This window comes from Phasianus colchicus, chromosome 6 (genome assembly GCF_987193195.1).
Source record: "Phasianus colchicus chromosome 6, bPhaCol1.hap1.1, whole genome shotgun sequence".
Lineage (NCBI taxonomy): Eukaryota > Metazoa > Chordata > Aves > Galliformes > Phasianidae > Phasianus > Phasianus colchicus.
The window spans coordinates 335,009-361,653 of record NC_143441.1 but is presented as its reverse complement, the minus strand read 5'-3'; positions in this window follow the sequence as shown (position 1 = coordinate 361,653).

Sequence of the window (26,645 nt, the reverse complement as noted above, 5' to 3'; positions counted from 1 at the left end):
GAATGCTGAAGTGTAGCATCGGAAAAACAGAGAAAAACGAAATGTCCCTAGGAATAAACGGAAAGGCATAAGAATGAGAGAGAAGCGTAGTGCAGAATGCATGGACACAAGGAGAAGACAAGAACCGCTCCTTTGCGATGTGCGCAGAAGAAGCCGCTCGTCCGAGAAAAGCAGCCGGCTGAAGTCGCTCTTTCTCGGCATGCGAGAGAGACGAGACCGCTGCTGAAGGCACACAGCGGCATTCGGGGAGAAGGGCGATTTAACGGCCAGCAACTGCAAACTCTCCGAAGCGGTTAACAGAGAGTGGCGCCGTCCACCCACGAGAGCGAAATAGCGAAATTGCTATGCCGAGAACGTGCGATTTCAGAATACTGCATTTCCTGAAAACAGGGGGTTTTTTCTCCGCAGGAAAGAATCCACATCTCTCGACTTTCTGTAACGTCCTCTCTGAAAGCACAACGTGTGTCGCTCCTGGAACTTCTAGCTGCCTTATTAGAGGGGCTTTTCCCTTCCACTCTGTTCTTCACAGAATGCTGAAGTGTAGCATCGGAAAAACAGAGAAAAACGAAATGTCCCTAGGAATAAACGGAAAGGCATAAGAATGAGAGAGAAGCGTAGTGCAGAATGCATGGACACAAGGAGAAGACAAGAACCGCTCCTTTGCGATGTGCGCAGAAGAAGCCGCTCGTCCGAGAAAAGCAGCCGGCTGAAGTCGCTCTTTCTCGGCATGCGAGAGAGACGAGACCGCTGCTGAAGGCACACAGCGGCATTCGGGGAGAAGTGCGATTTCTCGGCCAGCAACTGCAAACTCTCCGAAGCGGTTCAACGCGAGAGCCGATTTAGACGTGCGTGAGCGAAATAACGGAACTGTGATGCCAAGAACGTGTGAATTCTGCATACTGCATTGCCTGAAAACAGGGGGTTTTTTCTCCGCAGGAAAGAATCCACATCTCTCGACTTTCTGTAACGTCCTCTCTGAAAGCACAACGTGTGTCGCTCCTGGAACTTCTAGCTGCCTTATTAGAGGGGCTTTTCCCTTCCACTCTGTTCTTCACTGAATGCTGAAGTGTAGCATCGGAAAAACAGAGAAAAACGAAATGTCCCTAGGAATAAACGGAAAGGCATAAGAATGAGAGAGAAGCGTAGTGCAGAATGCATGGACACAAGGAGAAGACAAGAACCGCTCCTTTGCGATGTGCGCAGAAGAAGCCGCTCGTCCGAGAAAAGCAGCCGGCTGAAGTCGCTCTTTCTCGGCATGCGAGAGAGACGAGACCGCTGCTGAAGGCACACAGCGGCATTCGGGGAGAAGTGCGATTTCTCGGCCAGCAACTGCAAACTCTCCGAAGCGGTTAACAGAGAGTGGCGCCGTCCACCCACGAGAGCGAAATAGCGAAATTGCTATGCCGAGAACGTGCGATTTCAGAATACTGCATTTCCTGAAAACAGGGGGTTTTTTCTCCGCAGGAAAGAATCCACATCTCTCGACTTTCTGTAACGTCCTCTCTGAAAGCACAACGTGTGTCGCTCCTGGAACTTCTAGCTGCCTTATTAGAGGGGCTTTTCCCTTCCACTCTGTTCTTCACTGAATGCTGAAGTGTAGCATCGGAAAAACAGAGAAAAACGAAATGTCCCTAGGAATAAACGGAAAGGCATAAGAATGAGAGAGAAGCGTAGTGCAGAATGCATGGACACAAGGAGAAGACAAGAACCGCTCCTTTGCGATGTGCGCAGAAGAAGCCGCTCGTCCGAGAAAAGCAGCCGGCTGAAGTCGCTCTTTCTCGGCATGCGAGAGAGACGAGACCGCTGCTGAAGGCACACAGCGGCATTCGGGGAGAAGTGCGATTTCTCGGCCAGCAACTGCAAACTCTCCGAAGCGGTTAACAGAGAGTGGCGCCGTCCACCCACGAGAGCGAAATAGCGAAATTGCTATGCCGAGAACGTGCGATTTCAGAATACTGCATTTCCTGAAAACAGGGGGTTTTTTCTCCGCAGGAAAGAATCCACATCTCTCGACTTTCTGTAACGTCCTCTCTGAAAGCACAACGTGTGTCGCTCCTGGAACTTCTAGCTGCCTTATTAGAGGGGCTTTTCCCTTCCACTCTGTTCTTCACAGAATGCTGAAGTGTAGCATCGGAAAAACAGAGAAAAACGAAATGTCCCTAGGAATAAACGGAAAGGCATAAGAATGAGAGAGAAGCGTAGTGCAGAATGCATGGACACAAGGAGAAGACAAGAACCGCTCCTTTGCGATGTGCGCAGAAGAAGCCGCTCGTCCGAGAAAAGCAGCCGGCTGAAGTCGCTCTTTCTCGGCATGCGAGAGAGACGAGACCGCTGCTGAAGGCACACAGCGGCATTCGGGGAGAACCGCGATTTCTCGACCAGCAACTGCAAACTCTCCGAAGAGGTTCAACGCGAGAGCCGATTTAGACGTGCGTGAGCGAAATAACGGAACTGTGATGCCAAGAACGTGTGAATTCTGCATACTGCATTGCCTGAAAACAGGGGGTTTTTTCTCCGCAGGAAAGAATCCACATCTCTCGACTTTCTGTAACGTCCTCTCTGAAAGCACAACGTGTGTCGCTCCTGGAACTTCTAGCTGCCTTATTAGAGGGGCTTTTCCCTTCCACTCTGTTCGTCACAGAATGCTGAAGTGTAGCATCGGAAAAACAGAGAAAAACGAAATGTCCCTAGGAATAAACGGAAAGGCATAAGAATGAGAGAGAAGCGTAGTGCAGAATGCATGGACACAAGGAGAAGACAAGAACCGCTCCTTTGCGATGTGCGCAGAAGAAGCCGCTCGTCCGAGAAAAGCAGCCGGCTGAAGTCGCTCTTTCTCGGCATGCGAGAGAGACGAGACCGCTGCTGAAGGCACACAGCGGCATTCGGGGAGAAGGGCGATTTAACGGCCAGCAACTGCAAACTCTCCGAAGCGGTTAACAGAGAGTGGCGCCGTCCACCCACGAGAGCGAAATAGCGAAATTGCTATGCCGAGAACGTGCGATTTCAGAATACTGCATTTCCTGAAAACAGGGGGTTTTTTCTCCGCAGGAAAGAATCCACATCTCTCGACTTTCTGTAACGTCCTCTCTGAAAGCACAACGTGTGTCGCTCCTGGAACTTCTAGCTGCCTTATTAGAGGGGCTTTTCCCTTCCACTCTGTTCTTCACAGAATGCTGAAGTGTAGCATCGGAAAAACAGAGAAAAACGAAATGTCCCTAGGAATAAACGGAAAGGCATAAGAATGAGAGAGAAGCGTAGTGCAGAATGCATGGACACAAGGAGAAGACAAGAACCGCTCCTTTGCGATGTGCGCAGAAGAAGCCGCTCGTCCGAGAAAAGCAGCCGGCTGAAGTCGCTCTTTCTCGGCATGCGAGAGAGACGAGACCGCTGCTGAAGGCACACAGCGGCATTCGGGGAGAAGTGCGATTTCTCGGCCAGCAACTGCAAACTCTCCGAAGCGGTTAACAGAGAGTGGCGCCGTCCACCCACGAGAGCGAAATAGCGAAATTGCTATGCCGAGAACGTGCGATTTCAGAATACTGCATTTCCTGAAAACAGGGGGTTTTTTCTCCGCAGGAAAGAATCCACATCTCTCGACTTTCTGTAACGTCCTCTCTGAAAGCACAACGTGTGTCGCTCCTGGAACTTCTAGCTGCCTTATTAGAGGGGCTTTTCCCTTCCACTCTGTTCTTCACAGAATGCTGAAGTGTAGCATCGGAAAAACAGAGAAAAACGAAATGTCCCTAGGAATAAACGGAAAGGCATAAGAATGAGAGAGAAGCGTAGTGCAGAATGCATGGACACAAGGAGAAGACAAGAACCGCTCCTTTGCGATGTGCGCAGAAGAAGCCGCTCGTCCGAGAAAAGCAGCCGGCTGAAGTCGCTCTTTCTCGGCATGCGAGAGAGACGAGACCGCTGCTGAAGGCACACAGCGGCATTCGGGGAGAACCGCGATTTCTCGACCAGCAACTGCAAACTCTCCGAAGCGGTTCAACGCGAGAGCCGATTTAGACTTGCGTGAGCGAAATAACGGAAGTGTGATGCCAAGAACGTGTGAATTCTGCATACTGCATTGCCTGAAAACAGGGGGTTTTTTCTCCGCAGGAAAGAATCCACATCTCTCGACTTTCTGTAACGTCCTCTCTGAAAGCACAACGTGTGTCGCTCCTGGAACTTCTAGCTGCCTTATTAGAGGGGCTTTTCCCTTCCACTCTGTTCTTCACTGAATGCTGAAGTGTAGCATCGGAAAAACAGAGAAAAACGAAATGTCCCTAGGAATAAACGGAAAGGCATAAGAATGAGAGAGAAGCGTAGTGCAGAATGCATGGACACAAGGAGAAGACAAGAACCGCTCCTTTGCGATGTGCGCAGAAGAAGCCGCTCGTCCGAGAAAAGCAGCCGGCTGAAGTCGCTCTTTCTCGGCATGCGAGAGAGACGAGACCGCTGCTGAAGGCACACAGCGGCATTCGGGGAGAAGTGCGATTTCTCGGCCAGCAACTGCAAACTCTCCGAAGCGGTTAACAGAGAGTGGCGCCGTCCACCCACGAGAGCGAAATAGCGAAATTGCTATGCCGAGAACGTGCGATTTCAGAATACTGCATTTCCTGAAAACAGGGGGTTTTTTCTCCGCAGGAAAGAATCCACATCTCTCGACTTTCTATAACGTCCTCTCTGAAAGCACAACGTGTGTCGCTCCTGGAACTTCTAGCTGCCTTATTAGAGGGGCTTTTCCCTTCCACTCTGTTCTTCACAGAATGCTGAAGTGTAGCATCGGAAAAACAGAGAAAAACGAAATGTCCCTAGGAATAAACGGAAAGGCATAAGAATGAGAGAGAAGCGTAGTGCAGAATGCATGGACACAAGGAGAAGACAAGAACCGCTCCTTTGCGATGTGCGCAGAAGAAGCCGCTCGTCCGAGAAAAGCAGCCGGCTGAAGTCGCTCTTTCTCGGCATGCGAGAGAGACGAGACCGCTGCTGAAGGCACACAGCGGCATTCGGGGAGAACCGCGATTTCTCGACCAGCAACTGCAAACTCTCCGAAGCGGTTCAACGCGAGAGCCGATTTAGACTTGCGTGAGCGAAATAACGGAAGTGTGATGCCAAGAACGTGTGAATTCTGCATACTGCATTGCCTGAAAACAGGGGGTTTTTTCTCCGCAGGAAAGAATCCACATCTCTCGACTTTCTGTAACGTCCTCTCTGAAAGCACAACGTGTGTCGCTCCTGGAACTTCTAGCTGCCTTATTAGAGGGGCTTTTCCCTTCCACTCTGTTCTTCACTGAATGCTGAAGTGTAGCATCGGAAAAACAGAGAAAAACGAAATGTCCCTAGGAATAAACGGAAAGGCATAAGAATGAGAGAGAAGCGTAGTGCAGAATGCATGGACACAAGGAGAAGACAAGAACCGCTCCTTTGCGATGTGCGCAGAAGAAGCCGCTCGTCCGAGAAAAGCAGCCGGCTGAAGTCGCTCTTTCTCGGCATGCGAGAGAGACGAGACCGCTGCTGAAGGCACACAGCGGCATTCGGGGAGAAGTGCGATTTCTCGGCCAGCAACTGCAAACTCTCCGAAGCGGTTAACAGAGAGTGGCGCCGTCCACCCACGAGAGCGAAATAGCGAAATTGCTATGCCGAGAACGTGCGATTTCAGAATACTGCATTTCCTGAAAACAGGGGGTTTTTTCTCCGCAGGAAAGAATCCACATCTCTCGACTTTCTATAACGTCCTCTCTGAAAGCACAACGTGTGTCGCTCCTGGAACTTCTAGCTGCCTTATTAGAGGGGCTTTTCCCTTCCACTCTGTTCTTCACAGAATGCTGAAGTGTAGCATCGGAAAAACAGAGAAAAACGAAATGTCCCTAGGAATAAACGGAAAGGCATAAGAATGAGAGAGAAGCGTAGTGCAGAATGCATGGACACAAGGAGAAGACAAGAACCGCTCCTTTGCGATGTGCGCAGAAGAAGCCGCTCGTCCGAGAAAAGCAGCCGGCTGAAGTCGCTCTTTCTCGGCATGCGAGAGAGACGAGACCGCTGCTGAAGGCACACAGCGGCATTCGGGGAGAAGTGCGATTTCTCGGCCAGCAACTGCAAACTCTCCGAAGCGGTTAACAGAGAGTGGCGCCGTCCACCCACGAGAGCGAAATAGCGAAATTGCTATGCCGAGAACGTGCGATTTCAGAATACTGCATTTCCTGAAAACAGGGGGTTTTTTCTCCGCAGGAAAGAATCCACATCTCTCGACTTTCTGTAACGTCCTCTCTGAAAGCACAACGTGTGTCGCTCCTGGAACTTCTAGCTGCCTTATTAGAGGGGCTTTTCCCTTCCACTCTGTTCTTCACTGAATGCTGAAGTGTAGCATCGGAAAAACAGAGAAAAACGAAATGTCCCTAGGAATAAACGGAAAGGCATAAGAATGAGAGAGAAGCGTAGTGCAGAATGCATGGACACAAGGAGAAGACAAGAACCGCTCCTTTGCGATGTGCGCAGAAGAAGCCGCTCGTCCGAGAAAAGCAGCCGGCTGAAGTCGCTCTTTCTCGGCATGCGAGAGAGACGAGACCGCTGCTGAAGGCACACAGCGGCATTCGGGGAGAACCGCGATTTCTCGACCAGCAACTGCAAACTCTCCGAAGCGGTTCAACGCGAGAGCCGATTTAGACGTGCGTGAGCGAAATAACGGAACTGTGATGCCAAGAACGTGTGAATTCTGCATACTGCATTGCCTGAAAACAGGGGGTTTTTTCTCCGCAGGAAAGAATCCACATCTCTCGACTTTCTGTAACGTCCTCTCTGAAAGCACAACGTGTGTCGCTCCTGGAACTTCTAGCTGCCTTATTAGAGGGGCTTTTCCCTTCCACTCTGTTCTTCACTGAATGCTGAAGTGTAGCATCGGAAAAACAGAGAAAAACGAAATGTCCCTAGGAATAAACGGAAAGGCATAAGAATGAGAGAGAAGCGTAGTGCAGAATGCATGGACACAAGGAGAAGACAAGAACCGCTCCTTTGCGATGTGCGCAGAAGAAGCCGCTCGTCCGAGAAAAGCAGCCGGCTGAAGTCGCTCTTTCTCGGCATGCGAGAGAGACGAGACCGCTGCTGAAGGCACACAGCGGCATTCGGGGAGAACCGCGATTTCTCGGCCAGCAACTGCAAACTCTCCGAAGCGGTTAACAGAGAGTGGCGCCGTCCACCCACGAGAGCGAAATAGCGAAATTGCTATGCCGAGAACGTGCGATTTCAGAATACTGCATTTCCTGAAAACAGGGGGTTTTTTCTCCGCAGGAAAGAATCCACATCTCTCGACTTTCTGTAACGTCCTCTCTGAAAGCACAACGTGTGTCGCTCCTGGAACTTCTAGCTGCCTTATTAGAGGGGCTTTTCCCTTCCACTCTGTTCTTCACAGAATGCTGAAGTGTAGCATCGGAAAAACAGAGAAAAACGAAATGTCCCTAGGAATAAACGGAAAGGCATAAGAATGAGAGAGAAGCGTAGTGCAGAATGCATGGACACAAGGAGAAGACAAGAACCGCTCCTTTGCGATGTGCGCAGAAGAAGCCGCTCGTCCGAGAAAAGCAGCCGGCTGAAGTCGCTCTTTCTCGGCATGCGAGAGAGACGAGACCGCTGCTGAAGGCACACAGCGGCATTCGGGGAGAAGTGCGATTTCTCGGCCAGCAACTGCAAACTCTCCGAAGCGGTTAACAGAGAGTGGCGCCGTCCACCCACGAGAGCGAAATAGCGAAATTGCTATGCCGAGAACGTGCGATTTCAGAATACTGCATTTCCTGAAAACAGGGGGTTTTTTCTCCGCAGGAAAGAATCCACATCTCTCGACTTTCTGTAACGTCCTCTCTGAAAGCACAACGTGTGTCGCTCCTGGAACTTCTAGCTGCCTTATTAGAGGGGCTTTTCCCTTCCACTCTGTTCTTCACAGAATGCTGAAGTGTAGCATCGGAAAAACAGAGAAAAACGAAATGTCCCTAGGAATAAACGGAAAGGCATAAGAATGAGAGAGAAGCGTAGTGCAGAATGCATGGACACAAGGAGAAGACAAGAACCGCTCCTTTGCGATGTGCGCAGAAGAAGCCGCTCGTCCGAGAAAAGCAGCCGGCTGAAGTCGCTCTTTCTCGGCATGCGAGAGAGACGAGACCGCTGCTGAAGGCACACAGCGGCATTCGGGGAGAAGTGCGATTTCTCGGCCAGCAACTGCAAACTCTCCGAAGCGGTTAACAGAGAGTGGCGCCGTCCACCCACGAGAGCGAAATAGCGAAATTGCTATGCCGAGAACGTGCGATTTCAGAATACTGCATTTCCTGAAAACAGGGGGTTTTTTCTCCGCAGGAAAGAATCCACATCTCTCGACTTTCTGTAACGTCCTCTCTGAAAGCACAACGTGTGTCGCTCCTGGAACTTCTAGCTGCCTTATTAGAGGGGCTTTTCCCTTCCACTCTGTTCTTCACAGAATGCTGAAGTGTAGCATCGGAAAAACAGAGAAAAACGAAATGTCCCTAGGAATAAACGGAAAGGCATAAGAATGAGAGAGAAGCGTAGTGCAGAATGCATGGACACAAGGAGAAGACAAGAACCCCTCCTTTGCGATGTGCGCAGAAGAAGCCGCTCGTCCGAGAAAAGCATCCGGCTGAAGTCGCTCTTCCTCGGCATGCGAGAGAGACGAGACCGCTGCTGAAGGCACACAGCGGCATTCGGGGAGAACCGCGATTTCTCGACCAGCAACTGCAAACTCTCCGAAGCGGTTCAACGCGAGAGCCGATTTAGACGTGCGTGAGCGAAATAACGGAACTGTGATGCCAAGAACGTGTGAATTCTGCATACTGCATTGCCTGAAAACAGGGGGTTTTTTCTCCGCAGGAAAGAATCCACATCTCTCGACTTTCTGTAACGTCCTCTCTGAAAGCACAACGTGTGTCGCTCCTGGAACTTCTAGCTGCCTTATTAGAGGGGCTTTTCCCTTCCACTCTGTTCTTCACAGAATGCTGAAGTGTAGCATCGGAAAAACAGAGAAAAACGAAATGTCCCTAGGAATAAACGGAAAGGCATAAGAATGAGAGAGAAGCGTAGTGCAGAATGCATGGACACAAGGAGAAGACAAGAACCCCTCCTTTGCGATGTGCGCAGAAGAAGCCGCTCGTCCGAGAAAAGCATCCGGCTGAAGTCGCTCTTTCTCGGCATGCGAGAGAGACGAGACCGCTGCTGAAGGCACACAGCGGCATTCGGGGAGAAGTGCGATTTCTCGGCCAGCAACTGCAAACTCTCCGAAGCGGTTAACAGAGAGTGGCGCCGTCCACCCACGAGAGCGAAATAGCGAAATTGCTATGCCGAGAACGTGCGATTTCAGAATACTGCATTTCCTGAAAACAGGGGGTTTTTTCTCCGCAGGAAAGAATCCACATCTCTCGACTTTCTGTAACGTCCTCTCTGAAAGCACAACGTGTGTCGCTCCTGGAACTTCTAGCTGCCTTATTAGAGGGGCTTTTCCCTTCCACTCTGTTCTTCACAGAATGCTGAAGTGTAGCATCGGAAAAACAGAGAAAAACGAAATGTCCCTAGGAATAAACGGAAAGGCATAAGAATGAGAGAGAAGCGTAGTGCAGAATGCATGGACACAAGGAGAAGACAAGAACCGCTCCTTTGCGATGTGCGCAGAAGAAGCCGCTCGTCCGAGAAAAGCAGCCGGCTGAAGTCGCTCTTTCTCGGCATGCGAGAGAGACGAGACCGCTGCTGAAGGCACACAGCGGCATTCGGGGAGAAGTGCGATTTCTCGGCCAGCAACTGCAAACTCTCCGAAGCGGTTAACAGAGAGTGGCGCCGTCCACCCACGAGAGCGAAATAGCGAAATTGCTATGCCGAGAACGTGCGATTTCAGAATACTGCATTTCCTGAAAACAGGGGGTTTTTTCTCCGCAGGAAAGAATCCACATCTCTCGACTTTCTGTAACGTCCTCTCTGAAAGCACAACGTGTGTCGCTCCTGGAACTTCTAGCTGCCTTATTAGAGGGGCTTTTCCCTTCCACTCTGTTCTTCACAGAATGCTGAAGTGTAGCATCGGAAAAACAGAGAAAAACGAAATGTCCCTAGGAATCAACGGAAAGGCATAAGAATGAGAGAGAAGCGTAGTGCAGAATGCATGGACACAAGGAGAAGACAAGAACCCCTCCTTTGCGATGTGCGCAGAAGAAGCCGCTCGTCCGAGAAAAGCATCCGGCTGAAGTCGCTCTTTCTCGGCATGCGAGAGAGACGAGACCGCTGCTGAAGGCACACAGCGGCATTCGGGGAGAAGTGCGATTTCTCGGCCAGCAACTGCAAACTCTCCGAAGCGGTTAACAGAGAGTGGCGCCGTCCACCCACGAGAGCGAAATAGCGAAATTGCTATGCCGAGAACGTGCGATTTCAGAATACTGCATTTCCTGAAAACAGGGGGTTTTTTCTCCGCAGGAAAGAATCCACATCTCTCGACTTTCTGTAACGTCCTCTCTGAAAGCACAACGTGTGTCGCTCCTGGAACTTCTAGCTGCCTTATTAGAGGGGCTTTTCCCTTCCACTCTGTTCGTCACAGAATGCTGAAGTGTAGCATCGGAAAAACAGAGAAAAACGAAATGTCCCTAGGAATAAACGGAAAGGCATAAGAATGAGAGAGAAGCGTAGTGCAGAATGCATGGACACAAGGAGAAGACAAGAACCGCTCCTTTGCGATGTGCGCAGAAGAAGCCGCTCGTCCGAGAAAAGCAGCCGGCTGAAGTCGCTCTTTCTCGGCATGCGAGAGAGACGAGACCGCTGCTGAAGGCACACAGCGGCATTCGGGGAGAAGTGCGATTTCTCGGCCAGCAACTGCAAACTCTCCGAAGCGGTTAACAGAGAGTGGCGCCGTCCACCCACGAGAGCGAAATAGCGAAATTGCTATGCCGAGAACGTGCGATTTCAGAATACTGCATTTCCTGAAAACAGGGGGTTTTTTCTCCGCAGGAAAGAATCCACATCTCTCGACTTTCTGTAACGTCCTCTCTGAAAGCACAACGTGTGTCGCTCCTGGAACTTCTAGCTGCCTTATTAGAGGGGCTTTTCCCTTCCACTCTGTTCTTCACAGAATGCTGAAGTGTAGCATCGGAAAAAACAGAGAAAAACGAAATGTCCCTAGGAATAAACGGAAAGGCATAAGAATGAGAGAGAAGCGTAGTGCAGAATGCATGGACACAAGGAGAAGACAAGAACCGCTCCTTTGCGATGTGCGCAGAAGAAGCCGCTCGTCCGAGAAAAGCATCCGGCTGAAGTCGCTCTTTCTCGGCATGCGAGAGAGACGAGACCGCTGCTGAAGGCACACAGCGGCATTCGGGGAGAAGTGCGATTTCTCGGCCAGCAACTGCAAACTCTCCGAAGCGGTTAACAGAGAGTGGCGCCGTCCACCCACGAGAGCGAAATAGCGAAATTGCTATGCCGAGAACGTGCGATTTCAGAATACTGCATTTCCTGAAAACAGGGGGTTTTTTCTCCGCAGGAAAGAATCCACATCTCTCGACTTTCTGTAACGTCCTCTCTGAAAGCACAACGTGTGTCGCTCCTGGAACTTCTAGCTGCCTTATTAGAGGGGCTTTTCCCTTCCACTCTGTTCTTCACAGAATGCTGAAGTGTAGCATCGGAAAAACAGAGAAAAACGAAATGTCCCTAGGAATAAACGGAAAGGCATAAGAATGAGAGAGAAGCGTAGTGCAGAATGCATGGACACAAGGAGAAGACAAGAACCGCTCCTTTGCGATGTGCGCAGAAGAAGCCGCTCGTCCGAGAAAAGCAGCCGGCTGAAGTCGCTCTTTCTCGGCATGCGAGAGAGACGAGACCGCTGCTGAAGGCACACAGCGGCATTCGGGGAGAAGTGCGATTTCTCGGCCAGCAACTGCAAACTCTCCGAAGCGGTTAACAGAGAGTGGCGCCGTCCACCCACGAGAGCGAAATAGCGAAATTGCTATGCCGAGAACGTGCGATTTCAGAATACTGCATTTCCTGAAAACAGGGGGTTTTTTCTCCGCAGGAAAGAATCCACATCTCTCGACTTTCTGTAACGTCCTCTCTGAAAGCACAACGTGTGTCGCTCCTGGAACTTCTAGCTGCCTTATTAGAGGGGCTTTTCCCTTCCACTCTGTTCTTCACTGAATGCTGAAGTGTAGCATCGGAAAAACAGAGAAAAACGAAATGTCCCTAGGAATAAACGGAAAGGCATAAGAATGAGAGAGAAGCGTAGTGCAGAATGCATGGACACAAGGAGAAGACAAGAACCGCTCCTTTGCGATGTGCGCAGAAGAAGCCGCTCGTCCGAGAAAAGCAGCCGGCTGAAGTCGCTCTTTCTCGGCATGCGAGAGAGACGAGACCGCTGCTGAAGGCACACAGCGGCATTCGGGGAGAAGTGCGATTTCTCGGCCAGCAACTGCAAACTCTCCGAAGCGGTTAACAGAGAGTGGCGCCGTCCACCCACGAGAGCGAAATAGCGAAATTGCTATGCCGAGAACGTGCGATTTCAGAATACTGCATTTCCTGAAAACAGGGGGTTTTTTCTCCGCAGGAAAGAATCCACATCTCTCGACTTTCTGTAACGTCCTCTCTGAAAGCACAACGTGTGTCGCTCCTGGAACTTCTAGCTGCCTTATTAGAGGGGCTTTTCCCTTCCACTCTGTTCTTCACAGAATGCTGAAGTGTAGCATCGGAAAAACAGAGAAAAACGAAATGTCCCTAGGAATAAACGGAAAGGCATAAGAATGAGAGAGAAGCGTAGTGCAGAATGCATGGACACAAGGAGAAGACAAGAACCGCTCCTTTGCGATGTGCGCAGAAGAAGCCGCTCGTCCGAGAAAAGCAGCCGGCTGAAGTCGCTCTTTCTCGGCATGCGAGAGAGACGAGACCGCTGCTGAAGGCACACAGCGGCATTCGGGGAGAAGTGCGATTTCTCGGCCAGCAACTGCAAACTCTCCGAAGCGGTTAACAGAGAGTGGCGCCGTCCACCCACGAGAGCGAAATAGCGAAATTGCTATGCCGAGAACGTGCGATTTCAGAATACTGCATTTCCTGAAAACAGGGGGTTTTTTCTCCGCAGGAAAGAATCCACATCTCTCGACTTTCTGTAACGTCCTCTCTGAAAGCACAACGTGTGTCGCTCCTGGAACTTCTAGCTGCCTTATTAGAGGGGCTTTTCCCTTCCACTCTGTTCTTCACAGAATGCTGAAGTGTAGCATCGGAAAAACAGAGAAAAACGAAATGTCCCTAGGAATAAACGGAAAGGCATAAGAATGAGAGAGAAGCGTAGTGCAGAATGCATGGACACAAGGAGAAGACAAGAACCCCTCCTTTGCGATGTGCGCAGAAGAAGCCGCTCGTCCGAGAAAAGCATCCGGCTGAAGTCGCTCTTCCTCGGCATGCGAGAGAGACGAGACCGCTGCTGAAGGCACACAGCGGCATTCGGGGAGAACCGCGATTTCTCGACCAGCAACTGCAAACTCTCCGAAGCGGTTCAACGCGAGAGCCGATTTAGACGTGCGTGAGCGAAATAACGGAACTGTGATGCCAAGAACGTGTGAATTCTGCATACTGCATTGCCTGAAAACAGGGGGTTTTTTCTCCGCAGGAAAGAATCCACATCTCTCGACTTTCTGTAACGTCCTCTCTGAAAGCACAACGTGTGTCGCTCCTGGAACTTCTAGCTGCCTTATTAGAGGGGCTTTTCCCTTCCACTCTGTTCTTCACTGAATGCTGAAGTGTAGCATCGGAAAAACAGAGAAAAACGAAATGTCCCTAGGAATAAACGGAAAGGCATAAGAATGAGAGAGAAGCGTAGTGCAGAATGCATGGACACAAGGAGAAGACAAGAACCCCTCCTTTGCGATGTGCGCAGAAGAAGCCGCTCGTCCGAGAAAAGCAGCCGGCTGAAGTCGCTCTTTCTCGGCATGCGAGAGAGACGAGACCGCTGCTGAAGGCACACAGCGGCATTCGGGGAGAAGTGCGATTTCTCGGCCAGCAACTGCAAACTCTCCGAAGCGGTTAACAGAGAGTGGCGCCGTCCACCCACGAGAGCGAAATAGCGAAATTGCTATGCCGAGAACGTGCGATTTCAGAATACTGCATTTCCTGAAAACAGGGGGTTTTTTCTCCGCAGGAAAGAATCCACATCTCTCGACTTTCTGTAACGTCCTCTCTGAAAGCACAACGTGTGTCGCTCCTGGAACTTCTAGCTGCCTTATTAGAGGGGCTTTTCCCTTCCACTCTGTTCTTCACTGAATGCTGAAGTGTAGCATCGGAAAAACAGAGAAAAACGAAATGTCCCTAGGAATAAACGGAAAGGCATAAGAATGAGAGAGAAGCGTAGTGCAGAATGCATGGACACAAGGAGAAGACAAGAACCCCTCCTTTGCGATGTGCGCAGAAGAAGCCGCTCGTCCGAGAAAAGCAGCCGGCTGAAGTCGCTCTTTCTCGGCATGCGAGAGAGACGAGACCGCTGCTGAAGGCACACAGCGGCATTCGGGGAGAAGTGCGATTTCTCGGCCAGCAACTGCAAACTCTCCGAAGCGGTTAACAGAGAGTGGCGCCGTCCACCCACGAGAGCGAAATAGCGAAATTGCTATGCCGAGAACGTGCGATTTCAGAATACTGCATTTCCTGAAAACAGGGGGTTTTTTCTCCGCAGGAAAGAATCCACATCTCTCGACTTTCTGTAACGTCCTCTCTGAAAGCACAACGTGTGTCGCTCCTGGAACTTCTAGCTGCCTTATTAGAGGGGCTTTTCCCTTCCACTCTGTTCTTCACAGAATGCTGAAGTGTAGCATCGGAAAAACAGAGAAAAACGAAATGTCCCTAGGAATAAACGGAAAGGCATAAGAATGAGAGAGAAGCGTAGTGCAGAATGCATGGACACAAGGAGAAGACAAGAACCGCTCCTTTGCGATGTGCGCAGAAGAAGCCGCTCGTCCGAGAAAAGCAGCCGGCTGAAGTCGCTCTTTCTCGGCATGCGAGAGAGACGAGACCGCTGCTGAAGGCACAAAGCGGCATTCGGGGAGAACCGCGATTTCTCGACCAGCAACTGCAAACTCTCCGAAGCGGTTCAACGCGAGAGCCGATTTAGACGTGCGTGAGCGAAATAACGGAACTGTGATGCCAAGAACGTGTGAATTCTGCATACTGCATTGCCTGAAAACAGGGGGTTTTTTCTCCGCAGGAAAGAATCCACATCTCTCGACTTTCTGTAACGTCCTCTCTGAAAGCACAACGTGTGTCGCTCCTGGAACTTCTAGCTGCCTTATTAGAGGGGCTTTTCCCTTCCACTCTGTTCTTCACTGAATGCTGAAGTGTAGCATCGGAAAAACAGAGAAAAACGAAATGTCCCTAGGAATAAACGGAAAGGCATAAGAATGAGAGAGAAGCGTAGTGCAGAATGCATGGACACAAGGAGAAGACAAGAACCGCTCCTTTGCGATGTGCGCAGAAGAAGCCGCTCGTCCGAGAAAAGCAGCCGGCTGAAGTCGCTCTTTCTCGGCATGCGAGAGAGACGAGACCGCTGCTGAAGGCACACAGCGGCATTCGGGGAGAAGTGCGATTTCTCGGCCAGCAACTGCAAACTCTCCGAAGCGGTTAACAGAGAGTGGCGCCGTCCACCCACGAGAGCGAAATAGCGAAATTGCTATGCCGAGAACGTGCGATTTCAGAATACTGCATTTCCTGAAAACAGGGGGTTTTTTCTCCGCAGGAAAGAATCCACATCTCTCGACTTTCTGTAACGTCCTCTCTGAAAGCACAACGTGTGTCGCTCCTGGAACTTCTAGCTGCCTTATTAGAGGGGCTTTTCCCTTCCACTCTGTTCTTCACAGAATGCTGAAGTGTAGCATCGGAAAAACAGAGAAAAACGAAATGTCCCTAGGAATAAACGGAAAGGCATAAGAATGAGAGAGAAGCGTAGTGCAGAATGCATGGACACAAGGAGAAGACAAGAACCGCTCCTTTGCGATGTGCGCAGAAGAAGCCGCTCGTCCGAGAAAAGCAGCCGGCTGAAGTCGCTCTTTCTCGGCATGCGAGAGAGACGAGACCGCTGCTGAAGGCACACAGCGGCATTCGGGGAGAAGTGCGATTTCTCGGCCAGCAACTGCAAACTCTCCGAAGCGGTTAACAGAGAGTGGCGCCGTCCACCCACGAGAGCGAAATAGCGAAATTGCTATGCCGAGAACGTGCGATTTCAGAATACTGCATTTCCTGAAAACAGGGGTTTTTTTCTCCGCAGGAAAGAATCCACATCTCTCGACTTTCTGTAACGTCCTCTCTGAAAGCACAACGTGTGTCGCTCCTGGAACTTCTAGCTGCCTTATTAGAGGGGCTTTTCCCTTCCACTCTGTTCTTCACAGAATGCTGAAGTGTAGCATCGGAAAAACAGAGAAAAACGAAATGTCCCTAGGAATAAACGGAAAGGCATAAGAATGAGAGAGAAGCGTAGTGCAGAATGCATGGACACAAGGAGAAGACAAGAACCGCTCCTTTGCGATGTGCGCAGAAGAAGCCGCTCGTCCGAGAAAAGCAGCCGGCTGAAGTCGCTCTTTCTCGGCATGCGAGAGAGACGAGACCGCTGCTGAAGGCACACAGCGGCATTCGGGGAGAACCGCGATTTCTCGACCAGCAACTGCAAACTCTCCGAAGCGGTTCAACGCGAGAGCCGATTTAGACGTGCGTGAGCGAAATAACGGAACTGTGATGCCAAGAACGTGTGAATTCTGCATACTGCATTGCCTGAAAACAGGGGTTTTTTTCTCCGCAGGAAAGAATCCACATCTCTCGACTTTCTGTAACGTCCTCTCTGAAAGCACAACGTGTGTCGCTCCTGGAACTTCTAGCTGCCTTATTAGAGGGGCTTTTCCCTTCCACTCTGTTCTTCACTGAATGCTGAAGTGTAGCATCGGAAAAACAGAGAAAAACGAAATGTCCCTAGGAATAAACGGAAAGGCATAAGAATGAGAGAGAAGCGTAGTGCAGAATGCATGGACACAAGGAGAAGACAAGAACCGCTCCTTTGCGATGTGCGCAGAAGAAGCCGCTCGTCCGAGAAAAGCAGCCGGCTGAAGTCGCTCTTTCTCGGCATGCGAGAGAGACGAGACCGCTGCTGAAGGCACACAGCGGCATTCGGGGAGAAGTGCGATTTCTCGGCCAGCAACTGCAAACTCTCCGAAGCGGTTAACAGAGAGTGGCGCCGTCCACCCACGAGAGCGAAATAGCGAAATTGCTATGCCGAGAACGTGCGATTTCAGAATACTGCATTTCCTGAAAACAGGGGGTTTTTTCTCCGCAGGAAAGAATCCACATCTCTCGACTTTCTGTAACGTCCTCTCTGAAAGCACAACGTGTGTCGCTCCTGGAACTTCTAGCTGCCTTATTAGAGGGGCTTTTCCCTTCCACTCTGTTCTTCACAGAATGCTGAAGTGTAGCATCGGAAAAACAGAGAAAAACGAAATGTCCCTAGGAATAAACGGAAAGGCATAAGAATGAGAGAGAAGCGTAGTGCAGAATGCATGGACACAAGGAGAAGACAAGAACCGCTCCTTTGCGATGTGCGCAGAAGAAGCCGCTCGTCCGAGAAAAGCAGCCGGCTGAAGTCGCTCTTTCTCGGCATGCGAGAGAGACGAGACCGCTGCTGAAGGCACACAGCGGCATTCGGGGAGAAGTGCGATTTCTCGGCCAGCAACTGCAAACTCTCCGAAGCGGTTAACAGAGAGTGGCGCCGTCCACCCACGAGAGCGAAATAGCGAAATTGCTATGCCGAGAACGTGCGATTTCAGAATACTGCATTTCCTGAAAACAGGGGGTTTTTTCTCCGCAGGAAAGAATCCACATCTCTCGACTTTCTGTAACGTCCTCTCTGAAAGCACAACGTGTGTCGCTCCTGGAACTTCTAGCTGCCTTATTAGAGGGGCTTTTCCCTTCCACTCTGTTCGTCACAGAATGCTGAAGTGTAGCATCGGAAAAACAGAGAAAAACGAAATGTCCCTAGGAATAAACTGAAAGGCATAAGAATGAGAGAGAAGCGTAGTGCAGAATGCATGGACACAAGGAGAAGACAAGAACCGCTCCTTTGCGATGTGCGCAGAAGAAGCCGCTCGTCCGAGAAAAGCAGCCGGCTGAAGTCGCTCTTTCTCGGCATGCGAGAGAGACGAGACCGCTGCTGAAGGCACACAGCGGCATTCGGGGAGAAGTGCGATTTCTCGGCCAGCAACTGCAAACTCTCCGAAGCGGTTAACAGAGAGTGGCGCCGTCCACCCACGAGAGCGAAATAGCGAAATTGCTATGCCGAGAACGTGCGATTTCAGAATACTGCATTTCCTGAAAACAGGGGGTTTTTTCTCCGCAGGAAAGAATCCACATCTCTCGACTTTCTGTAACGTCCTCTCTGAAAGCACAACGTGTGTCGCTCCTGGAACTTCTAGCTGCCTTATTAGAGGGGCTTTTCCCTTCCACTCTGTTCTTCACAGAATGCTGAAGTGTAGCATCGGAAAAACAGAGAAAAACGAAATGTCCCTAGGAATAAACGGAAAGGCATAAGAATGAGAGAGAAGCGTAGTGCAGAATGCATGGACACAAGGAGAAGACAAGAACCGCTCCTTTGCGATGTGCGCAGAAGAAGCCGCTCGTCCGAGAAAAGCAGCCGGCTGAAGTCGCTCTTTCTCGGCATGCGAGAGAGACGAGACCGCTGCTGAAGGCACACAGCGGCATTCGGGGAGAAGTGCGATTTCTCGGCCAGCAACTGCAAACTCTCCGAAGCGGTTAACAGAGAGTGGCGCCGTCCACCCACGAGAGCGAAATAGCGAAATTGCTATGCCGAGAACGTGCGATTTCAGAATACTGCATTTCCTGAAAACAGGGGGTTTTTTCTCCGCAGGAAAGAATCCACATCTCTCGACTTTCTGTAACGTCCTCTCTGAAAGCACAACGTGTGTCGCTCCTGGAACTTCTAGCTGCCTTATTAGAGGGGCTTTTCCCTTCCACTCTGTTCGTCACAGAATGCTGAAGTGTAGCATCGGAAAAACAGAGAAAAACGAAATGTCCCTAGGAATAAACGGAAAGGCATAAGAATGAGAGAGAAGCGTAGTGCAGAATGCATGGACACAAGGAGAAGACAAGAACCGCTCCTTTGCGATGTGCGCAGAAGAAGCCGCTCGTCCGAGAAAAGCAGCCGGCTGAAGTCGCTCTTTCTCGGCATGCGAGAGAGACGAGACCGCTGCTGAAGGCACACAGCGGCATTCGGGGAGAAGGGCGATTTAACGGCCAGCAACTGCAAACTCTCCGTAGCGGTTAACAGAGAGTGGCGCCGTCCACCCACGAGAGCGAAATAGCGAAATTGCTATGCCGAGAACGTGCGATTTCAGAATACTGCATTTCCTGAAAACAGGGGGTTTTTTCTCCGCAGGAAAGAATCCACATCTCTCGACTTTCTGTAACGTCCTCTCTGAAAGCACAACGTGTGTCGCTCCTGGAACTTCTAGCTGCCTTATTAGAGGGGCTTTTCCCTTCCACTCTGTTCTTCACAGAATGCTGAAGTGTAGCATCGGAAAAACAGAGAAAAACGAAATGTCCCTAGGAATAAACGGAAAGGCATAAGAATGAGAGAGAAGCGTAGTGCAGAATGCATGGACACAAGGAGAAGACAAGAACCGCTCCTTTGCGATGTGCGCAGAAGAAGCCGCTCGTCCGAGAAAAGCAGCCGGCTGAAGTCGCTCTTCCTCGGCATGCGAGAGAGACGAGACCGCTGCTGAAGGCACACAGCGGCATTCGGGGAGAAGTGCGATTTCTCGGCCAGCAACTGCAAACTCTCCGTAGCGGTTCAACGCGAGAGCCGATTTAGACGTGCGTGAGCGAAATAACGGAACTGTGATGCCAAGAACGTGTGAATTCTGCATACTGCATTGCCTGAAAACAGGGGGTTTTTTCTCCGCAGGAAAGAATCCACATCTCTCGACTTTCTGTAACGTCCTCTCTGAAAGCACAACGTGTGTCGCTCCTGGAACTTCTAGCTGCCTTATTAGAGGGGCTTTTCCCTTCCACTCTGTTCTTCACTGAATGCTGAAGTGTAGCATCGGAAAAACAGAGAAAAACGAAATGTCCCTAGGAATAAACGGAAAGGCATAAGAATGAGAGAGAAGCGTAGTGCAGAATGCATGGACACAAGGAGAAGACAAGAACCCCTCCTTTGCGATGTGCGCAGAAGAAGCCGCTCGTCCGAGAAAAGCATCCGGCTGAAGTCGCTCTTTCTCGGCATGCGAGAGAGACGAGACCGCTGCTGAAGGCACACAGCGGCATTCGGGGAGAAGTGCGATTTCTCGGCCAGCAACTGCAAACTCTCCGAAGCGGTTAACAGAGAGTGGCGCCGTCCACCCACGAGAGCGAAATAGCGAAATTGCTATGCCGAGAACGTGCGATTTCAGAATACTGCATTTCCTGAAAACAGGGGGTTTTTTCTCCGCAGGAAAGAATCCACATCTCTCGACTTTCTGTAACGTCCTCTCTGAAAGCACAACGTGTGTCGCTCCTGGAACTTCTAGCTGCCTTATTAGAGGGGCTTTTCCCTTCCACTCTGTTCTTCACAGAATGCTGAAGTGTAGCATCGGAAAAACAGAGAAAAACGAAATGTCCCTAGGAATAAACGGAAAGGCATAAGAATGAGAGAGAAGCGTAGTGCAGAATGCATGGACACAAGGAGAAGACAAGAACCGCTCCTTTGCGATGTGCGCAGAAGAAGCCGCTCGTCCGAGAAAAGCAGCCGGCTGAAGTCGCTCTTTCTCGGCATGCGAGAGAGACGAGACCGCTGCTGAAGGCACACAGCGGCATTCGGGGAGAAGTGCGATTTCTCGGCCAGCAACTGCAAACTCTCCGAAGCGGTTAACAGAGAGTGGCGCCGTCCACCCACGAGAGCGAAATAGCGAAATTGCTATGCCGAGAACGTGCGATTTCAGAATACTGCATTTCCTGAAAACAGGGGGTTTTTTCTCCGCAGGAAAGAATCCACATCTCTCGACTTTCTGTAACGTCCTCTCTGAAAGCACAACGTGTGTCGCTCCTGGAACTTCTAGCTGCCTTATTAGAGGGGCTTTTCCCTTCCACTCTGTTCTTCACAGAATGCTGAAGTGTAGCATCGGAAAAACAGAGAAAAACGAAATGTCCCTAGGAATAAACGGAAAGGCATAAGAATGAGAGAGAAGCGTAGTGCAGAATGCATGGACACAAGGAGAAGACAAGAACCCCTCCTTTGCGATGAGCGCAGAAGAAGCCGCTCGTCCGAGAAAAGCATCCGGCTGAAGTCGCTCTTTCTCGGCATGCGAGAGAGACGAGACCGCTGCTGAAGGCACACAGCGGCATTCGGGGAGAAGTGCGATTTCTCGGCCAGCAACTGCAAACTCTCCGAAGCGGTTAACAGAGAGTGGCGCCGTCCACCCACGAGAGCGAAATAGCGAAATTGCTATGCCGAGAACGTGCGATTTCAGAATACTGCATTTCCTGAAAACAGGGGGTTTTTTCTCCGCAGGAAAGAATCCACATCTCTCGACTTTCTGTAACGTCCTCTCTGAAAGCACAACGTATGTCGCTCCTGGAACTTCTAGCTGCCTTATTAGAGGGGCTTTTCCCTTCCACTCTGTTCTTCACAGAATGCTGAAGTGTAGCATCGGAAAAACAGAGAAAAACGAAATGTCCCTAGGAATAAACGGAAAGGCATAAGAATGAGAGAGAAGCGTAGTGCAGAATGCATGGACACAAGGAGAAGACAAGAACCGCTCCTTTGCGATGTGCGCAGAAGAAGCCGCTCGTCCGAGAAAAGCAGCCGGCTGAAGTCGCTCTTTCTCGGCATGCGAGAGAGACGAGACCGCTGCTGAAGGCACACAGCGGCATTCGGGGAGAAGTGCGATTTCTCGGCCAGCAACTGCAAACTCTCCGAAGCGGTTAACAGAGAGTGGCGCCGTCCACCCACGAGAGCGAAATAGCGAAATTGCTATGCCGAGAACGTGCGATTTCAGAATACTGCATTTCCTGAAAACAGGGGGTTTTTTCTCCGCAGGAAAGAATCCACATCTCTCGACTTTCTGTAACGTCCTCTCTGAAAGCACAACGTGTGTCGCTCCTGGAACTTCTAGCTGCCTTATTAGAGGGGCTTTTCCCTTCCACTCTGTTCTTCACAGAATGCTGAAGTGTAGCATCGGAAAAACAGAGAAAAACGAAATGTCCCTAGGAATAAACGGAAAGGCATAAGAATGAGAGAGAAGCGTAGTGCAGAATGCATGGACACAAGGAGAAGACAAGAACCGCTCCTTTGCGATGTGCGCAGAAGAAGCCGCTCGTCCGAGAAAAGCAGCCGGCTGAAGTCGCTCTTTCTCGGCATGCGAGAGAGACGAGACCGCTGCTGAAGGCACACAGCGGCATTCGGGGAGAACCGCGATTTCTCGACCAGCAACTGCAAACTCTCCGAAGCGGTTCAACGCGAGAGCCGATTTAGACTTGCGTGAGCGAAATAACGGAAGTGTGATGCCAAGAACGTGTGAATTCTGCATACTGCATTGCCTGAAAACAGGGGGTTTTTTCTCCGCAGGAAAGAATCCACATCTCTCGACTTTCTGTAACGTCCTCTCTGAAAGCACAACGTGTGTCGCTCCTGGAACTTCTAGCTGCCTTATTAGAGGGGCTTTTCCCTTCCACTCTGTTCTTCACTGAATGCTGAAGTGTAGCATCGGAAAAACAGAGAAAAACGAAATGTCCCTAGGAATAAACGGAAAGGCATAAGAATGAGAGAGAAGCGTAGTGCAGAATGCATGGACACAAGGAGAAGACAAGAACCGCTCCTTTGCGATGTGCGCAGAAGAAGCCGCTCGTCCGAGAAAAGCAGCCGGCTGAAGTCGCTCTTTCTCGGCATGCGAGAGAGACGAGACCGCTGCTGAAGGCACACAGCGGCATTCGGGGAGAACCGCGATTTCTCGACCAGCAACTGCAAACTCTCCGAAGCGGTTCAACGCGAGAGCCGATTTAGACTTGCGTGAGCGAAATAACGGAAGTGTGATGCCAAGAACGTGTGAATTCTGCATACTGCATTGCCTGAAAACAGGGGGTTTTTTCTCCGCAGGAAAGAATCCACATCTCTCGACTTTCTGTAACGTCCTCTCTGAAAGCACAACGTGTGTCGCTCCTGGAACTTCTAGCTGCCTTATTAGAGGGGCTTTTCCCTTCCACTCTGTTCTTCACTGAATGCTGAAGTGTAGCATCGGAAAAACAGAGAAAAACGAAATGTCCCTAGGAATAAACGGAAAGGCATAAGAATGAGAGAGAAGCGTAGTGCAGAATGCATGGACACAAGGAGAAGACAAGAACCCCTCCTTTGCGATGTGCGCAGAAGAAGCCGCTCGTCCGAGAAAAGCATCCGGCTGAAGTCGCTCTTTCTCGGCATGCGAGAGAGACGAGACCGCTGCTGAAGGCACACAGCGGCATTCGGGGAGAAGTGCGATTTCTCGGCCAGCAACTGCAAACTCTCCGAAGCGGTTAACAGAGAGTGGCGCCGTCCACCCACGAGAGCGAAATAGCGAAATTGCTATGCCGAGAACGTGCGATTTCAGAATACTGCATTTCCTGAAAACAGGGGGTTTTTTCTCCGCAGGAAAGAATCCACATCTCTCGACTTTCTGTAACGTCCTCTCTGAAAGCACAACGTGTGTCGCTCCTGGAACTTCTAGCTGCCTTATTAGAGGGGCTTTTCCCTTCCACTCTGTTCTTCACAGAATGCTGAAGTGTAGCATCGGAAAAACAGAGAAAAACGAAATGTCCCTAGGAATAAACGGAAAGGCATAAGAATGAGAGAGAAGCGTAGTGCAGAATGCATGGACACAAGGAGAAGACAAGAACCGCTCCTTTGCGATGTGCGCAGAAGAAGCCGCTCGTCCGAGAAAAGCAGCCGGCTGAAGTCGCTCTTTCTCGGCATGCGAGAGAGACGAGACCGCTGCTGAAGGCACACAGCGGCATTCGGGGAGAAGTGCGATTTCTCGGCCAGCAACTGCAAACTCTCCGAAGCGGTTAACAGAGAGTGGCGCCGTCCACCCACGAGAGCGAAATAGCGAAATTGCTATGCCGAGAACGTGCGATTTCAGAATACTGCATTTCCTGAAAACAGGGGGTTTTTTCTCCGCAGGAAAGAATCCACATCTCTCGACTTTCTGTAACGTCCTCTCTGAAAGCACAACGTGTGTCGCTCCTGGAACTTCTAGCTGCCTTATTAGAGGGGCTTTTCCCTTCCACTCTGTTCTTCACAGAATGCTGAAGTGTAGCATCGGAAAAACAGAGAAAAACGAAATGTCCCTAGGAATAAACGGAAAGGCATAAGAATGAGAGAGAAGCGTAGTGCAGAATGCATGGACACAAGGAGAAGACAAGAACCGCTCCTTTGCGATGTGCGCAGAAGAAGCCGCTCGTCCGAGAAAAGCAGCCGGCTGAAGTCGCTCTTTCTCGGCATGCGAGAGAGACGAGACCGCTGCTGAAGGCACACAGCGGCATTCGGGGAGAACCGCGATTTCTCGACCAGCAACTGCAAACTCTCCGAAGCGGTTCAACGCGAGAGCCGATTTAGACTTGCGTGAGCGAAATAACGGAAGTGTGATGCCAAGAACGTGTGAATTCTGCATACTGCATTGCCTGAAAACAGGGGGTTTTTTCTCCGCAGGAAAGAATCCACATCTCTCGACTTTCTGTAACGTCCTCTCTGAAAGCACAACGTGTGTCGCTCCTGGAACTTCTAGCTGCCTTATTAGAGGGGCTTTTCCCTTCCACTCTGTTCTTCACTGAATGCTGAAGTGTAGCATCGGAAAAACAGAGAAAAACGAAATGTCCCTAGGAATAAACGGAAAGGCATAAGAATGAGAGAGAAGCGTAGTGCAGAATGCATGGACACAAGGAGAAGACAAGAACCCCTCCTTTGCGATGTGCGCAGAAGAAGCCGCTCGTCCGAGAAAAGCATCCGGCTGAAGTCGCTCTTTCTCGGCATGCGAGAGAGACGAGACCGCTGCTGAAGGCACACAGCGGCATTCGGGGAGAAGTGCGATTTCTCGGCCAGCAACTGCAAACTCTCCGAAGCGGTTAACAGAGAGTGGCGCCGTCCACCCACGAGAGCGAAATAGCGAAATTGCTATGCCGAGAACGTGCGATTTCAGAATACTGCATTTCCTGAAAACAGGGGGTTTTTTCTCCGCAGGAAAGAATCCACATCTCTCGACTTTCTGTAACGTCCTCTCTGAAAGCACAACGTGTGTCGCTCCTGGAACTTCTAGCTGCCTTATTAGAGGGGCTTTTCCCTTCCACTCTGTTCTTCACAGAATGCTGAAGTGTAGCATCGGAAAAACAGAGAAAAACGAAATGTCCCTAGGAATAAACGGAAAGGCATAAGAATGAGAGAGAAGCGTAGTGCAGAATGCATGGACACAAGGAGAAGACAAGAACCGCTCCTTTGCGATGTGCGCAGAAGAAGCCGCTCGTCCGAGAAAAGCAGCCGGCTGAAGTCGCTCTTTCTCGGCATGCGAGAGAGACGAGACCGCTGCTGAAGGCACACAGCGGCATTCGGGGAGAAGTGCGATTTCTCGGCCAGCAACTGCAAACTCTCCGAAGCGGTTAACAGAGAGTGGCGCCGTCCACCCACGAGAGCGAAATAGCGAAATTGCTATGCCGAGAACGTGCGATTTCAGAATACTGCATTTCCTGAAAACAGGGGGTTTTTTCTCCGCAGGAAAGAATCCACATCTCTCGACTTTCTGTAACGTCCTCTCTGAAAGCACAACGTGTGTCGCTCCTGGAACTTCTAGCTGCCTTATTAGAGGGGCTTTTCCCTTCCACTCTGTTCTTCACAGAATGCTGAAGTGTAGCATCGGAAAAACAGAGAAAAACGAAATGTCCCTAGGAATAAACGGAAAGGCATAAGAATGAGAGAGAAGCGTAGTGCAGAATGCATGGACACAAGGAGAAGACAAGAACCCCTCCTTTGCGATGTGCGCAGAAGAAGCCGCTCGTCCGAGAAAAGCATCCGGCTGAAGTCGCTCTTTCTCGGCATGCGAGAGAGACGAGACCGCTGCTGAAGGCACACAGCGGCATTCGGGGAGAAGTGCGATTTCTCGGCCAGCAACTGCAAACTCTCCGAAGCGGTTAACAGAGAGTGGCGCCGTCCACCCACGAGAGCGAAATAGCGAAATTGCTATGCCGAGAACGTGCGATTTCAGAATACTGCATTTCCTGAAAACAGGGGGTTTTTTCTCCGCAGGAAAGAATCCACATCTCTCGACTTTCTGTAACGTCCTCTCTGAAAGCACAACGTGTGTCGCTCCTGGAACTTCTAGCTGCCTTATTAGAGGGGCTTTTCCCTTCCACTCTGTTCTTCACAGAATGCTGAAGTGTAGCATCGGAAAAACAGAGAAAAACGAAATGTCCCTAGGAATAAACGGAAAGGCATAAGAATGAGAGAGAAGCGTAGTGCAGAATGCATGGACACAAGGAGAAGACAAGAACCGCTCCTTTGCGATGTGCGCAGAAGAAGCCGCTCGTCCGAGAAAAGCAGCCGGCTGAAGTCGCTCTTTCTCGGCATGCGAGAGAGACGAGACCGCTGCTGAAGGCACACAGCGGCATTC